Genomic DNA, 12,391 nt, shown 5'->3' on the forward strand with positions numbered 1-12,391 from the left:
CCACGCTTTCCCCAGCGCAGGCCAACGGCCTCCTGCCCTCCACTGACCCAGAGTCACTTCACCGTCCCACCTGCCCCCAGAGACCAGGAGGAGCCAGAGCGAGTCCCCACGAGTCGGGGCTCCCCTTCCAGCAGGATCCAGCCCATTGCCAACCAAAAACCCTTGCATGATTCATCTACCTCAGTGAGAGGGAAAATTCCTTATATCCACGAAACTTGTTTAAAATGTCTCCTCTCAAGGCCAACAAAAATGACAAAGAGGTGCTCTAGCCGAAGAGAAGAAAATGTCTGAAATCAAGGCTCTTTAGCCCGACCATCCGCCCTGCCCCGTTTCCCCGAAGTTGCACCGTCGCAGGGCTCCGAACAAGGCAGGTGGAGTCACAGATCAGTGAGTCTTTGTACAGAGCAGGACACCGAGGCACAGGGAACAGAAAGGACTTGCCCAGGTCCAGCACGTTCGTGGCTGAGCGAAACCAGGACCCCGGCGCCCGACTCCCAGGGTGTGCATGACCTTTCCCGCTTATCTGTTGCCTCTCAGACCCAAGTCCAGCCCAGGATATTCACAGAATTCTCAGACGAGAAGAGGGCGTGCCCCAAAGAAGTGGCAACAGGAACTCGAACAAAAACGCGTCTGCGAACGTTCATGCAGCGTTACTCACAACGGCCAGGGTGGGAAGAGCACAGTGTCCATCAGCGGATGGACGGACAGACAAAACATGGGGAGTCACGTGACAGGATGCCACGCAGCCATAAAAAGGGAACGAAGTTATCACACACGCGACATGGATGAACCCTGACCACGTGCGGAGTGAAAGGCGCCAAGCCCAAAGGGCCACGTACTGTCCGATTCCATTTATATGGAAGGTCCAGACCAGGCAAATCCACAGAGACAGAGGCAAATTAGTGGTTGCCGGGGGCTGGAGGAAGAGGGGGGTGGGGGGTGACTGCTAATAAGTTAGGGTTTTCTTCTCGGGTGATGGAAATGTCTAGGAGTAGCCAACATTGTGAATCCACTAAATGTCACTCATGGCAAATTTTATGTATTTTTCCACAATAAAAAAAAAAAGGAGCAGAAGAGGCTGTAGGTGCCGAGCGAGGTGCAGCGCCGGGCGAAGCGGACGCGGCCAGGGAGGGCATCTGGGGCGGGCGTGGAGCCCGCAGGCCGCGCCCGGCTCTGCCTCGCTCAGCACCTCGCTCCTCCTGGATGCTAAATCCTGCAACAGCGCTAAGAAGGATGGCTCCACTGTCAGGATGAAGGAATTCACTGCCGGCTCCAAAGCAAAGACTGTCCAGCCTGCAGCTTTTAAATGTTTCGTTTGTCCTTTGGATGTTCCAGTAGAAACACTGCCGTCCGGTGATGATGTGTGTGTCAAGGGAACAAGCTGTAGCAGAGTCGCACGGGCCCCTCGTGTCTGTTTGGCGTCGGGCTGGGTCCCGCTGACCAAGGAGGCAGGCGGGCCCCTCCCCACGGGCAGAGGGAGAGAGCGGGTGCGGGGCGCGGGGGGCGGCCTAGCTCCGCCCTTGGCATCAGCACCTCACGACGCGCTGTGCCTCTCCACCACCCACAGGCTTGCTGGCCGCTTGCCACCCAGTCGCCAGGTGGAGCCGGGCCTGCCCACCTCTGGCTGATGGGTCCTGACAGACAAGGGCGAAGCCCACCTCAGGGTGAGCCAGCTGTGGGCAGGCGAGGCTCAGGGGTTATCTGCGGAGGCTGCCACCGGGACCAGCGTCGTCATGCCCCCTGGCTCTTCCCGCCCTTTCCCGCCTCAGCCCCCATTCGCCCACCCCGTGCATGCAACCTGCCTGGCCCTGCTCAGAGCCTGCCTCCTCCGGGAAGTCTTCCCTGCTGTCTCACTCCAACTTCTGGAACCTTTTCGGCAGTGGTTACAGCACTCCTGGGCTCCCAGCACACAGAACTTTCTGTGGCTAGCATGCATGACCATGGTTTTTCTCCCTCCTGGTTCTGAAGTGTCCGCGGAGGGTCCGAGGCTCAGTTCCTGCAGCGGAAGCCGGCTTTCGATGCAGACGCAGGTCGAAGGAGAGAATGTAAAGGGCAGAAACGGATAGAAGCCCAGCCTGCGTCAACTCTTGCTGCCTGGTGGGGGTGTCGAGGGTGGGCCGAGCCTTACTGCAGGTGCCTTAAGGCTTGGTGCCCTGTGTGAGGGGGTACAGAGATGTCTTGCCAATCACGGCACATTCGGATCGCAGCCTGTGGCCAGGCCAGCGGCCTCAGAGCAGCGCTGTCCAGTAGAAGCATAACATGAGCCACAAACACAAGCCATGGGCATGATTTTAATACTGCTAAAAGCTATATTTTTTTTTTCCAAAAAAAAAATTTTTTTAAAAAGCAGGAGAAAGTGATCTTGAGAATAAATCTTATTTATTAATATATTTTCTATTTTAAACCAATGACTCGCACTGGTCCACCTCGGGGGTGGGGGCCGTGTCCTGCCTCTGGTCTGTGGGAAGCTGCATTTGTTCGGGAGAGGATGTGGGACTCTCAGAGGGGCCGAATTCCCTGCCGCCTCTCAGCCCAAGCTTGCTGTCACGTCCACCCGCTCTCCAGAAGGAGCTACCTGCGGCAGACACCCTACGGAACCGTCCAGCCCAGAGGGACTGGTTTCCCCCAACGATTCCCTCTGAGGCAGCCCCCCCAAAAAAGGATAGGAGTCCTTTTCCTTCCATCATCCTCATCCAGCTCTCCCAACACGGTCCATTCTCGATCTGTCTTCAAGACGTGAGTCCAATGTCGGGGAGAGAGAAGGGTCAGGTCTTGAGGAGACCAATGTCCTTATTGGGACAAATTAAACAAAACAGCAACAATATACAGAGATATGTTTTACTTTTTATTCTCCTGAGTCCAAGCAATAAAAAAAAAAAATCTGTGGTCTACATAATCTGAAATATTTTGCACACGCACACACAAAAAATGGATCTTTTAGCCAAGGGATATTGTTTAAACTCTGTCTTTTTATGAGAGTTCTACATGAGGGATTTATCTGTAAGGGACCGAAGCTGAGGGGAACAGCCAGGGCCCTCGGAGCAGCTGGCCCCAGCATCTGCTAGAGCCACGAAATGCAATTATATTATTCCCAAACGAGAAGTAAAAATATCTTGTTTCCAATACTCTTGGTTTTAAGACTCGTACTTAATGTCCTCTGGGCATTTCAGAGGTGCCAGATCTCCGTGTTATGTACTTTATGAGGGATGTGTGGACGTCATGTTAATGACTCCTAACCAACATATTTACAGTGGGAGCGAATTTTCCCAGAACCCACCACTCACTGCACTTTACAAAAAATAATTGGCCTTGATATAAATTGATAGGCAGCCGCTCCAAACCATGCTCCCAGTGGCGTCTCCTGCTCTCCCATGACTAAAGCTGGTCAGTCTTCTCCTTCCAAGTAAACATTCATCCCAACCCTGGGGCTAATAGTGCGATGCCCCCTCTCTACATACCCCTGACCCACTGATGTCCTTCCCAAGGGCCCAGCCAGCACCCTCTACAGGGTGTTCTGGGTCCCCACCCACAGGTCAAACCAACACCCAAATCATGCTTTCAAAATGACCAGCTCATTATAAACGACTAGCTGGAAAATAATGGTTTCTGTTATTTTTATTTATATATACAGCTGTACTCTGAAAATGTATGTGGGTGGTGGTGATTAAGGTCTCAGCGATCCAAGGGCGTCTGGAGGACTTTCTACAGAATGGTGAGTAGCAATGTGAGATACATTCCTAATAGCCTGGACTTGTGAAATAAAGCCCGGCCCAGTTGGCCATCTGTTATTTAGATGTGGTAAAGCATCCTCGTGACCACTGAAGTGCCAATCGGAGCAGAAACAATGAGCATCATGAAAAGGTTCAGTGGAAGATTCGGGAAGAAGCCGTCCAGCCAGGCTTCCATCTATTTCATTGTCCATTCACTGGCTCAGTCATTCGATGAATTGTTGAGCACCTACTGTGTGCTAGGCACCACGCGAGGCCCTCGTGATGCAAAGACGCATGAGTAATGGACTTGGAGGACGGGGCTGGGGAGACGGACAGGCTCCGGGGCTCTCCGGTCCACCGCGAAACAGCGAGCGCTAAATGACCAGCCTGAGCAACGTGCTTGCGCCGAGGAGACCAGCGAAGGCGGCGCCCAGGCCGGAGCCTTCCAGCTGCGTCTCGAGGCACCAGGAGGAGGTCGCCGGTGGCAGGCGGACGGCGAAGGCACCAGGGAAAGGAAACGGCACGTGCCAAGCAGGAAGGCGGGAAAAGCCAGGGTGTTTCGGGAGCTCTGAGGAACGTGATGCAGCTGGAGTCTGCGGGGTGGGGGCGCGGGGAGTGACGGGCCCAGAGCTGGGGGGGACAGGGAGGCGGGCGCCCGACTGCGCAGGAATCGACAGGCCTGGCGCGTCCCGGGGGTGGGGACACGGAAAGAGCTGTGCCGGGGAAGCGTGGCTCCGCTGGTGCCACACGGAGGCTACCGGGTGGGGACTGTGTTTACAGCCCAGGAAGGACACGTGAACCGTGGCAGAGCAAACGGGAAGCGCGGAGCAAAGCTGAATGTTTTCAAAAGTGAGATAAATGGGGCTTGCGAAACAACGGGCTGGAGAAGAACGAGGGAGAGCGAGGCCGTGAGGACGAGGCCGTGAGGACGGCTCCAAACGCGAGTCCCTCCACCCCGGCACCAAATCCCCTCCAGGACCGAATCCCCCCAGAGACACGCGCGCCCGGTGCACCCGGTGCCCGTCAACACTGAAAGGATGGGAGATGGACAGTTCCAGCCTCTCTTGGAAAATAAGATGGTTCGGCAGCTCTAGGCCCACAAGTCCTGCCGGGCGCCCGCTGGCCGCCGCCCAGAAAACCTGCCCTGGGGACGGCCTGGGCTCTCGGGGAGCCACCTCCCCAGCTGGGCTGGCAGGCTTCAGTGACCGAACCCGGCTTAAAACTTATTTTAATCATCTCCATTGAGGTGTAATTTGCACACGATAACATGCGGCTCATTTTTAAATGTCCGGTTCGGTGAGCGTTAATAAACAGGTAGAGTATCTATCAGCACGTTCAAGACAGAAAACATTTCCAGCTCCACAGAAAGTTCCTCGTGCCCCTTTTCAGTCACTCGTCCTCCTCCTCCGGCCTCCAGCAACCGCTGATCTGCGTCCGGTCATTGTAGATTAGTTTCGCCTGTTCTAGAATTTTTTAAATGAAATTGCACAGTACAAACTCTTTTTTACGTCTGGCTTCTTTCGCTCAAGGTCACACCTTTGAGATTGATGCACGCTGTCGTGTGGACCAGTACCAGTCCATTCTTTTTATTGCAGAGAATAACCCCTCTGTACGACTATGTCCTCAGCTGTCTGTCCACTCAAACGTTAAGGGACGTCCGTGTTGTTTCCAGCTTGAGGCCGTTATGAATAAGCGATTATTAACATTCACTGATGAGTCTTTGTGTGGACGGACGTTTTCATTTTGCTTCGGTGAGAACCTGGGCATGCGCCTGCTCGCTCACGTGGTACGTGTTTAACTCGATACAAAACTGCCAAACTGTTTTCCCAAGTGGTAGCACTGTTTTATATTCCCATGGGGAATGTGAATGAGTTAAAGCTGCCCCCACCTCTGCCAACGCTTAGTGCTGTCAGCTTTCTCAATTTCAGCCATTTGAGTGGGTGTGTAGTTATCTCATAGAGGTTGCAATTTGCTTTTCGCTAAGGACAGGTTTTTCATGTGTGAATTGACCATTTATATATCTTCCTTTTGTGAAATCTGTTCTAAGTTTTGCCGGATTTTTAATTAGGCTGTTTGTACTTTTATTGTTGAATTGTAATAGTTCTTTTTGTATTCTGGATGAGTCCTTCATAGAGTTTATGCATTATGAATATTTTCTTCCAATCTCTGACTTACTTTTTCATTTTTTTAAAGTCATATTCTATAGAGAAGATGTTTTTAGTTTTGGTAAAGCCAAATTTATCTTTTTCTCTTTTCCTGCCCAATTTAAGAAATCATTGTCTGCCGTTTATTTGGGATGTTTCGACTGTTTGTATTTAGAATAACATCGAGGCGGTCGATTTAAATTTACCATCATTCTATTTGTTTTCTACTGATTCCATTTGTTCTTTGTTCCCTCTTTCTCTTTTCCTTGCCTTTTATTGGATTAACTGATTTTTTTAATATTCCATTTGATCTACAGCATTGGCTCATTAGGTTTGCCTCTGCTTTACGTGCGTTGCTCTAGGATTTACGTCATACGTCTTTAATTCACAGAGCCCACCCCGTCATGTATACTGTAAGGGCTCAAACGGCACATTTCCATTTTGCCCCTTCGGCATCCCTGGTATTATGTGTTTTCACATATTTTATTTCCAGATATGTTATAGAACCCAATGCGTGACTGAAACAATTAATTATCTTTTTTTAAACGTTAAAAATGAAGGAAACCTTATTTACCTACGTACTGGCCATTTTCAGCCCTCAGCGTTCTGTGCAGCTGCCAGTTCCACCTGGCATCACCCTCCCTCCTCACACGAAGCCTCCTTCAGCGTTTCTTACAGTGCAGATCTCCGAGCAACGAATTCTCCGACGTGTGTGTGTCTGTCTGTGTGTCCGTCTGTCAACTGGAAAACATCTTTATTTCACTTTAATTTTTTTAAGGATAATTTCATTGACTATATGAATTCTAAGCATGGGGTTTTTTTTTTGGCCCCTTTCAGCACTTAAGCGATTTCATTCCATTGTCTTCTGGCTTGCATGGTTCCTGGTGAGAAATCTGCACAAGTTCTTATCACATGTAATGTGTCTCTTTTTCCCCTGTCCGGTTGATTTTAAAATTCTTTTTATCACTGATTTGAAGCGATCTGATCGGTGTGCCTTGCTGTGGTTATCTTTGTATTTATCTTGCTTGGGGTGTGTTGAGCTTCTTGAATCACTGGGTTCATAGTTTTCGCCGAATTTAGAAAACTGTCCACCATTATCACTTTAAAGAAACAGTGTTGAGCTCTGCTCTGGCAGGCACGAGTTACTTGTGGGTCAACCTGACCCCTCGAAACTTGTTTCTAGTCTTCGTAAAGGTGGGTCGACAGCACCTCTTACTCTAGAAATGTTCTAGCCCTGTTGTTACTACTTTTTCCCTACTGAACCGAACGCCCCCTTTATTCAAGGAGGACTCTCCAATCTGGCTGGTCAGAATCTGAACACCTCCCAGTCCTCTACGCGCTCCAGAAATTGTTCACCTTACAGCCCTCGGGTGCTTCTACCCCACCCTGTGTAGTGTCCCCTTATGCTTCGACACTTTAGTATCCAACAGAACTTTCCAGGGGAGCCCAGGCAGAGTTCCGTAGCACTTTCTCTGCAAGGCCCTCTCCTCTCTGATGGTCTGCCTTCTGAATTCCGGCCATCTCAACCTCTCCCAACTCTGACATCCGTCCCCTCAACTCAGCAAGATGACGTACTCTGCACAAGGTACCGACCTGACCCCAGTCCCGAAACACCTCCAGCAGAAATATAGAGTGACTACAGCACCTCTGGGGAACCCAGTCCTAACCCGACTATTGTATGACCCCTGAAAATATTTATTTCACATATTTTGCCTGGTTTTGTAATTATTGATGGCAAGAGGACAAATCCGGTCCCAGTTACTCCATCGTGAAAAGCAGCAAAAGTCTTGCCATGAATTTTTAGATTTTCACTTTCTTCTTGGCGAGGTCAGCAATTTTTGGATAAAGGACATTGCCGGCCTGAGGCAACTGGATTAAAACTTTGAGGGATCCGCAGCTGCCTCCGAGAGAGAGGTGACCACGAAGCCTATGGGATCCAGGTTTTCTCACGGACAAAAAGCAGAAGGAAGAGGTGGCGTCGGGGAGAGCAGTCCACCACGCACCCTTCGCCGCTACCCCGGGATCAAGATGCGGACTCGCTGCTGACACATTCAGTCCAGGAGTCAGAAGGGCCTAAAAGAGCACAGACTGTTGCCGTAAGTCCTCCCAGAATAGCGATACGAACCTGAATACAAAACAGAAGGAGCGTTGCCAGAATCTGGCTCCTTTCTCAACCTTGGCAGGATTCTATCCGCACAGAAAGTGTCACTGACAGCCACACACTGCCAGCTCCCATTAAGGACTAGGGACAAGCTATAAAAAAACATTCTGTATCCACTTGGTCTTTGTGCAGCCACCTCCCCTTGAGATAAACTTTGAATCCCTGTCTAAATAAGTCGGAGATTTAAATCGGGTGTGTGTGTGTGCACGCACGCGCGCGCGTGCACACACACTCCCCCATACCGACAGATAACCCCGCCCACAATGCAAAAATCCCGCCTCCCCTCTCACATATTAACCAGCACGGCTCTTGGGACGTGGGTCTTAAATCACTCAAAGAGGTCACAGAAGGCCTTGCAAGTGGCAGGCATAGCTCTGGCACCTACAGGAAAGAGCAGACCTGTACATTTTGCCTTGCTCCAGGCCCTTTCTGCTTCCAAGCAGGGCAGAGCCGCCCAACTCCGAACAACTAACAGTAAGCCTGACCCATCCCCCACCCCAACCCAATAAAACTAATAAAAACAGAAGCAAGCCATCTTCAAATTAACACATCCAAGATACAAGCAGAAGCCATTGATCAAAACCTCCTATCTTCCCTCAAAGCCGACAGCAGAGCAGCCCTAACACCCCATAATGGAATCCCATTATCTACAAAAGAAAGCCATTCCAGGGGAGAGCCACAGACAGACACTCAAAAGAGGCTGGCAGAGGGGAGACCCCTCTGCTCCCACAGACGGGGTTCAACACTCCAGCAGACGGAGCCATTAGAACTACAGCGAGGAGGAGGCACCGCCCACAAGTCACGAAACTGAGAAGGGACGAGGGAGAGAAGGCTCCAGGGCTGCTTCGCTGCACCTGTGCGAAGGCAGAACAGGAGCCGATTTCGTGTAGTAAAACGCAGTCAACAAACATCTTCCCTTAAGTCCAGAACTACCCGAATTCTGAAAACACGGGGATTTCAGCTAAAGTAGGGAGCAAGTAGGATTAATCATCAAATGCCTCAAATCCTTAATTCACGCTTCAAACAAACAAGTTAATTGTGTAGCTAACAGAGTGTGACTTGATGACAGGCCACCAGTGGCCGTCAACGGATGAAAGGTGTTTGGATTTCATAACCCGCCTTCGCAAGAGAAGTTCGGCTGAGTCACCACCTCCATTTGCCAACACCTGTGATCACGAATCCCACATGGCAAGCAAGCATTCCCAGCTCCGAGCTTTTGGAATTGAAGAGTAAACAAGAGGAGAATTCATGAATTTTCGAGAGGTAATTTCCACCCAGCTTTGAGGAGCAGTTGAGTTCGCTCTCAGAAGACCTTAACATATGCATGAACATAGCCCCCCTACGGACACGCAACTCAAAAGGCCCACCAATAGGCTGCTTCGGCAGGAATCCCTTTGGGAAAGCAGAACGAGACCAGGCTCCAACCCGCAGGCATTGTTGATCGACTGTGAAGATGCCTTACCCCCAAAGACACAAGCCTGGGTCCATCTGAGGCCTTAATTAAAGTGCGAGTGGTAGATGCATCACAACGCTGCCTGTCGCTGAGTCCCTGTCAGTCTTCGCTTTAACCAGGTGGGCCCTAGCAGACTCTCAGGTTGCTTTAATGGGAGAAAAGAGATCCTCCTCCCGTCTTGCTTCGTGATAACATCAAGCAGGGAGACGAAAGGTGAGGAGCCCAGAAGCATCCTATTGTGTCCCCTGAAGAGCAGCATGAGCTGCAAGACAGCAAACACAGTCAGACATCTCTTCCTGTGAACCTTATGACGTGATGATGCACATAGTATTAAAGCTTTTATTAAAGGGAGCTTGCTCTTTAAGGCATCATCCTAGGGCCATAGCAATGACAGGAAGATATAAAAAAAAAAAAAAAGAGAGAGATCCCAGTGAAGGGAGGCCCTCCCTGTCCGATGTCTAGACGCTCAAGGTCAACCCCAGCGGGTCTGCGGCCACCCCGCCCCCAGGCGAGCCGCCTTGCTGCAACGTTCTGACCTTCACCCACGGATCTCCATGAATCCCTTGAGGATCTGAGTCAAGCATTACGGAGGAAACAAGCCATGGAGAAGACCCAGGCCTTCTCCTCAGGAAGCCCATGACCTTGGAAGGCTGGGCACCTAAATTACAAAGTGACATGAGACTCCAAGGCCACTGGGACCCTACACAGACTGGAGGAGCCAGAACAAGGAACCTAATTGCGACAGCAGCAAAAGGAAAGACTCAGGCTGCTGTCCTTGGTCCTGAACCAACTTTGCTCCATGGTGGCAAAGTCCTACTGTCTGTCATAACCCATTAGCCCATCGGTGAGCCTTGAAATCAACCTAGGCTGGAGGCTGGTTTGCTATTTTATGGTGACATTGGTTATCGAAATCCAGTGAGTTTCAAGTGTACAATTCAACAGTAAGGCATGTATATTGCATTGTGTGTTCATCTCCCATAGTTAGATTTGTCACCACATATTTGACCCTTTTTATCCTGTCTACCTTCCCCTTCTCCTCCCCCCACCCTCTGGTAACCACTAGTCTACTGTCCCCTTCTCCTTCCCCCCACCCTCTGGTAACCACTAGTCTACTGTCCATGTCCATGAATCTCTGTTTGTTTGTCCTGTTTTGCTTGTTGCTTTTAGGTGTATATCCCACATATAAGTGATATCATGTGGTTTTCAACTTTTTCTGTCTGGCTTATTTCGCTTAGCATGATTACCTCGAGATCCATCCAAGTTGTCACAAATGGCAGTATTTCATCTCTTCTTATGGGTGAGTAATATTCCATTGTATATATGTATCACAGCGTCTCCATCCAATCATTTATCATAGGACACTTCGGCTGCTTCTACGTCCTGGCCACCGTGAATAATGCTGCTTTGAACATTGGTGTGTAAATATCTTTTCAGATATGGGTTTTCCAGTCTTTGGGGTAAACACTCAGTAGAAGGATTGCTTGATCATACGGTAGATCAATTCTTAGTTTTTTGAGGAACCTCCATACTGTTTTCCATAGTGGCTGTACCAATTTGCAGTCCCGCCAGCAGTGTATGAGGGTTCCTTTTTCTCCGCATCCTCTCCAGCATTTGTTATTATTTGTCCTGTTGATAAGAGCAATTCTAACAGGTGCGAGAGGGTCCCTCATTGTGGTTTTGATTTGCATTCCCCTAACAGCTAGCGATGTGGAGCATTCTTTCATATGTTTGTTGGCCATTTGTATGTCTTCTTGGGAAAAGTGTCTGTTCAGGTCCTCTGCCCATCTTTTAATCGGATTGTTTGTTTTGGTCTTTTTCATGGCATTAAATGGAAAGGAGCAGAGTGGAAAATGGCAGAATGCAGCACATGGAGTGATGTTTCTTGAAACTTCTGATCAGATATTTCATCAAAGATATAGACGTATGACATGAAAGGCATTTCTGGATAGAACATTACTGCTCAGGGTAGAGACATTTCTTTCCGCTCTGGAACACGGAGGACTCCTGTCCGCAGGAATTCTGACCGAAGTTTCAGCCAGGAGGCAGGGATAAGAGAGAAGCCCGGGATGCAAATCGAGAGACACAAATGGGGGCCAACCACCACCAAGAGGCTGGGAGGGGAGGGGTGAGGAGACATTTGCTGTTTCTACAACATCGCAGTGACCAAAATTATTAGGATGCTCTCCTGCAAGGCTAACAGGGGAGGCACGTCTGCAACCTCTCGACTCCCAACACTGTGAGGGCTTCGGGAAGGAGGCAGCGGCACACCCAGGCTGCCCAGGGCTAACGCCGCCTGCTCCCTCACCCTCTGAGGGGCCCCGGCATTCCACTAACGGCTTTAACTGCAAACTGGGAGTAACGACTATGCCTATGGCAGAGGGTGGCAACGAGGGTTACGTGAGTTCATTTATGGGAAGTACTTAAAACAGAGCCTGGAACTCAGGGAATTCTATACAAGAGTTAACTATTATTAGCATTTTACTCTTTGATGTAAGTCTAGGTGACAAAGTCAGAGATGCCGTATCACGCAGACATTAAAAACATTCCTGAGAATGTAATGCTTATCCTACGATGTGGAGAAGAAAAACCAAGAAACAAAGCTGTGTAACCGTATGCCATCTAAAAGACGTTTAAATTCATAAACATTATAACAGTCTCAAATATGTTTTAAAATACCGGATGAAAATTTACTAAAACGTTGCCAGCAGTTGGATTTGGGTGTAAGGCCTCCGATAAGTTTCTCCTTTGTACATTTTCTTCAACTTCCCAATTTTTTCCTACAATTAGCGTGTGTTTTTATAATCAGAAAAGAGAAATCTACGCTTCAAAGACTCGCACAGTCGAGCGGCTTTCATCCTGAGATGCACCGTTCTGCAAAGGATGTCAACAAAGCCGAACACGGGAAAGCGACACCTGCCCCTGG

This window comes from Pteropus alecto, unplaced genomic scaffold (genome assembly GCF_000325575.1).
Source record: "Pteropus alecto unplaced genomic scaffold, ASM32557v1 scaffold125, whole genome shotgun sequence".
Taxonomy (NCBI): domain Eukaryota; kingdom Metazoa; phylum Chordata; class Mammalia; order Chiroptera; family Pteropodidae; genus Pteropus; species Pteropus alecto.